This window comes from Cyanistes caeruleus, chromosome Z (genome assembly GCF_971803275.1).
Source record: "Cyanistes caeruleus chromosome Z, bCyaCae1.hap1.1, whole genome shotgun sequence".
Classification (NCBI taxonomy): Eukaryota; Metazoa; Chordata; class Aves; order Passeriformes; family Paridae; genus Cyanistes; species Cyanistes caeruleus.
This window is the reverse complement of record NC_141732.1, coordinates 20,572,070-20,577,356: the sequence shown is the minus strand read 5'-3', so window position 1 is coordinate 20,577,356 and position 5,287 is coordinate 20,572,070.

Genomic DNA, 5,287 nt, shown 5'->3' with positions numbered 1-5,287 from the left:
ACTGGGATTGACTGCTCCAGGGTTTTTTAATTCCATCCTTTCCCATCTCAGCTGAGAAAAGCTGTCACAGGGCCCCTGGTTCTGTTTTCTTGCTATTACTGTAGTTATTGTTGTTTGTTTGCCTTGTTAAACATACTAGTAAGGAACTGTTATTCCTATCCCCAGATCTCTGCCTGAGAGCCCTTGATTTGAAAATTACAATAATTTGGAGTCTATATTTTCCATTCCAAGGGAGGCTCTTACCTTCCCTAGCAGGCACCTGTCTTCCAAACCGAGGCAGGAGGTTAGAAAAAATACTTTTTCAAATTGAATACTGCCATTTGGATTTTTCACTATCAATACTTTGGTTTTGGTGAAGATTTGAAGAAAAGGTACATGAAAAGTTTTATTTTATCTGAGGTTATTCTAATGTTCCATGGAAGCAAATCAGTCTTGCAATCACTGACTAATTGTGAATTAGCTCTGTCTCCTAAGTTTGGCAGGTAAAGTGCTGAGTGAAATAGTAAGAGCCAAGCAGCCTCCAAAAACTCCTAACCACAAACCATCCCCACTATTCTGGGAAGAAGATGTCACAAGAGTGATTGGAATGCGTAGTTTCCCCAGGTTTCCTCAGGTTTCTTATGACTGTTCTTACCACACCTTGAACTCAGACAATGAGCAAAACATGATTTACTATTATGCAGTTATGTAATTCTTATTTCTTCATAGTTGTGGGACCCAAGTGAGGGCAATGCCACTCAGAACAAATGCAACTTTGACTGAAGTGATTCTGAAAATTTAGAGCATGATACATGCTTCTTGTTGTAGATATGGATATGTTTTATAATATTATAAATATTACAATATTATAAATAAATATTATAAGAATTATATATTTTATAATAATATAATATAATATAATATAATATAATATAATATAATATAATATAATATAATATAATATAATATAATATAATATAATATAATATAATATAATATAATATAATATAATATAATATAATATAATATAATATAATATAATAATTATTACAATCATTATTAATATATATGAAAATATTATAAAATTATAAATAAATATTTTTAATATAAGAAATATATCTAAAATAAAATAGAATATTAATTTTCTTTAAAAGAAAAAGTGGCACAAGAAATGGCAGTAGATGTAAAGCTACTTCAAAGAGTCAATTTCAGAATGCCAAGTAAACTGGGAAATCCCAGATGGCTAAATTTAACCTGCATATTGCAGTACCATAGGTGGTTCATCTGCTGATTATTTTTTTGTTAATTAGTGCTGTCTCTTCTTTCTTTGAAGTTACAACAACCTAATTGTGCAGCAGGGTTCAGTATCTTGTCAATCAGAGGACTGCTCATCTTGATGCTTGGTTTCTGTAGAAGAGACAGCCCAGTTCCATTCCTCCCAAGATCAGGTGTGACACACCACCAACTCTCCTCTTCTGCTTTGTTTTTTGTTGGGGAGGATGTCTGGGCATTTTCTCCTTTCAGGGCACCAACCTTTCCACAGCTTTTATGCACAGTTCAATTGTCAAAGTCACATGTGCTCCCTTGATCTGAATGACTCTTCTGTTATTATTTGCACCCTCTGATTAGCACTGTACACTGCATAGGACAGTAAAAAGCTTATGCATTCCCACTTTTCCGTGTCCCCTTAGCACTTTCCCCTGAATGTGCAATGAGTTTTACCTTCCACTGTAATTTACTATTTTTGCCACAGCTTCCTTATCAAACAGGTCTGTTTTGCTCTACCATGATTTGGAAGAAGATACGTGTAATGAGGATTTCCAAAGTTGTTTTTCCTAGAGGCTGCCTAGAAGGCCCATATTTTCCTCAAATAAATTACTCTGGCACACAGAGGAGCTTTTGTCTGGAATGCAGTCTGAGACATTGAAAAGCTTCTGGAAGTCCTTACCCGAACGTGAGTTCATTTAAACTGAATGGGATTTCTAATGATGTTACCTTTACACAATTTCTCATGCAGTCACTCTGCTTGTTTTTACGAGAGGATGGGCTATTTTTGTTTCTCTGTGCAGGGCGTTGCTCACTAACATTTTGTGTCTTCTGGATAGCCAAGCCATGTTTAACCATGAGACTCAGTACATCCCATTACACTTTTAAAAATCTATGGAACTGCAGAAAGGTATTTACTGCAACTAAGAGAGCAGTAAGTATTAAAACTGATTATAGAAACAGATTCGTGTTTAATTAAACCATGGAATTCCTGTTGCTTGAGAATTATTGCTAATTCAGTATTTCATGAAGCAATAACAAAATGCAAATCCATGTTAAAAGACAGAGGTGGTAAATATTTTATGCAGTGTAAATAAAATAAATCCTTGTTAGAAAATGCCTAAAAAATATTTATGATTTGTTTTGCATCAGTATCAACAAATGCACTCTTCCCTATTTACAAGCTTGCAAAGGGGTTCAGAACTGAAACATGATCTGAATGGGAAATACATTATTAATGAAAATAAAACCTTTAACAGAGAATCCATAAGAGATATTACACAGTTTTGAATGTGTCCTATTGTGTCTAATGAATATGTACTTTTTTCTTGTTTAAGCATAAAAATAAAAAAGAAATTGTACGTCTAGATTTGAAGCCATCCAGCCCATAATATCATAATACAGGATCACAGGGATATACATAATCACAACCTGACTCTAGGACCTAACTGCAATCATGCATATCAGGTAAAAATGAATAGACAGTGTAGCTGTTCTCCCTGAATCTGATATTTAACCTCTTATGTCAAAGGAAGAGATGAAGGTCAGAGGAGACCCCATAACTCAATATGAAGGAAAGATATTTTTCTGAATAATGCAACTGAGACATACTTCCTGAAACAGGAATTGTACAGGAATTGGTAAATATGTGTTAGGAAAAACACTGCATTATCCCTGGTATGATTTCTTGGAATTATTACTGCCTTCAGTAGGCTTGCTGTAAGCCATTCAAGTTCTTAGATCTTTATCATCGATATTAATGTCTCTGTTGCCTGAAGCCAGAGTACAGCAGGTCTGCCTGCTGTACTGCAGGTCCTGGGTGCCTAAGGAAATTGAGTAATGTGCTCCTCCTCAGTTTTTAGGAAGTGGATAAGAGCTACTGAAGATAACTGACGTCACAAGGTGCAAAAGATGAGAGAGGCAGATCTCTGTTTTATAATTTATTGCCTGACCGTACTGTCAGGAGCTCTTTCAGGATAATGGTATTTAATAACAATGCAATTTGTGAGCATCGATTTTCTCTTAAAGAGAAAGTATGAAGCTCATTCATAAAATGGAGTCTTTGGTCTAGTGTAGGTAGAATTGTCATTTCCTAAATTTCCCCAAACTTAACTGTTCTTTAAGAGTTTTGTTCTTGGACAGAATAAAAACAGTTACAACAGAATAGATGCAAGGGCTGCTACTCTGTCTCTCAAACTCCATGAAAATTCCTAACTCATTTTCCTAACATTTTGTGTAGGATGGATTGTTTGGGGAAATCTCATTTTCCCAGCTGAGCTGTCATCACTAGCCTTAAGAGAAATATTTGGCATGGCCAAATCTGGCAGTTTATCAAGTGAGCAGTTTTCTATTTTCACTGAACATTTCTGTTTCTCTCAAATGCATTCCATGCATAGAGGCTTGTAAACAAACATACTTATTTTTGTCACTTTCGGGGCATTTGAGCCTCTACATCAGTGGCTACATTGTTTGCTGCTTCTGAGTAAATAGTGACAACTCAACAATAAACAATATGCAAACTGTGATAGCTTTATGAAACAAATGACAGAGTAACAATTAAAAACTTAACAATAAACAATTTTTAAGATCTCTGTGAAACAAAACTGCATTTTTTGAAGTGGCAGCATTTTGTACAATGAAGCAGTCCAGAGCAGATGGTGACTCAGTCGAGCTCCAGGAAGACTGAGTCAACCAACATCTGTACACCCATTAAGAAGGAGGAAAAGCAAATGCAAACAGCTCCTGCAATGAGTAGTAGCACAATGCCTTCTTGTGACATCACTCTCAAGGTGGAAACATGGGCCTTAAGACAATAGAAATAGATTTAAAAAAAAACAAACCAAAAAAACAAAAGAACTAAGTGAGAAGTTAAAAATAGGCAATAAAATTGGATAGTAATCTGATTAGGGAAAACTATTAGAAAAAAGAGTCAACAAGAAGGAGTGTCTTACTAGGCTAGAGCACTGATTTTTACCCCTAGCAGTGCTCAGTAATAGACAGGGGAAACAACCCCAGAAAAAGAGTATAAACAGCGATTCTGACCAAAACCTGACCCAAGTGAAATAAGACTTCTAGTGTCATTCTGACATGGAATTCAGGTGGGCTAGAGTAATCTGAATATCACACATCATAATTAAATAAATCAACATACACCTGACAGCTTGCTCACTGTATCTGTGTCAGCTGGTAGGCCCCTTCAATTATTCAGCTTACTGGAAACATTAAAAATACTTTTGTGAAATGATATACTAGATGTACAGGGAGAAAGGAAATAACAAAGCATAGGAGAAAATTGCTCTTAGAGAGCCAGGGGGGCTGGGCACTCCCTGGGAGCAAGATGTATCCCTATGAGGGTCAGCAGCAGCCGCTCCTAACCCATCACCCCTGCCAGGAGCAGGACCTGGGGTGGGCACTGTCCTCTGATAATAACTCTGACATAACTCTGAGCACCACATATTTGGGTGCACAGAGGAAGGAAGATGTAAGCCATGCTGGAATGTGCCTATGTGTTATGTTATATTTGAGAAATTTGAGAGGGTCCCTCTAATAATTATCAGTCTGTTCCTCCTCCTCATATCATATAATTAATTGTTAGACATGGGTTTCAAGGGCAGACTGGATTTCCTGTATGTTCATTCGAGGCAGATCAGCCATACTGGGGGTACCTGGGCATTGCAGCCAGTCAGCAGAAGGAGGATGAAAGTCTGCTGGGGACCTTATCTGCCCACTGCAAGCACTTCTGGTTCAGCAGCAGGTATTTCTTCACTGGGCATCATGCCCCAGGCCAATCTGAGATGTTAGTGATAAGCATGGTGTTGTGCTGTGATGGCTTGGCAAGGAAGTGCTTGCAGAAAACCACAGATATACCCTCATCTTGTGCAAACCACTCTCACTTTGAACTTCAGAGTTTAATCTGATTGTTTCAATCTCTTTCTAATTACATAGGTGCCAATTAGTTAGTGCCCTTATATTAAGCCTGCCTTTTTCCATAAGTTTCTTTCAAAAAAAAAAAAAAAAAAAAGTTATTTATATGAAAGACTAG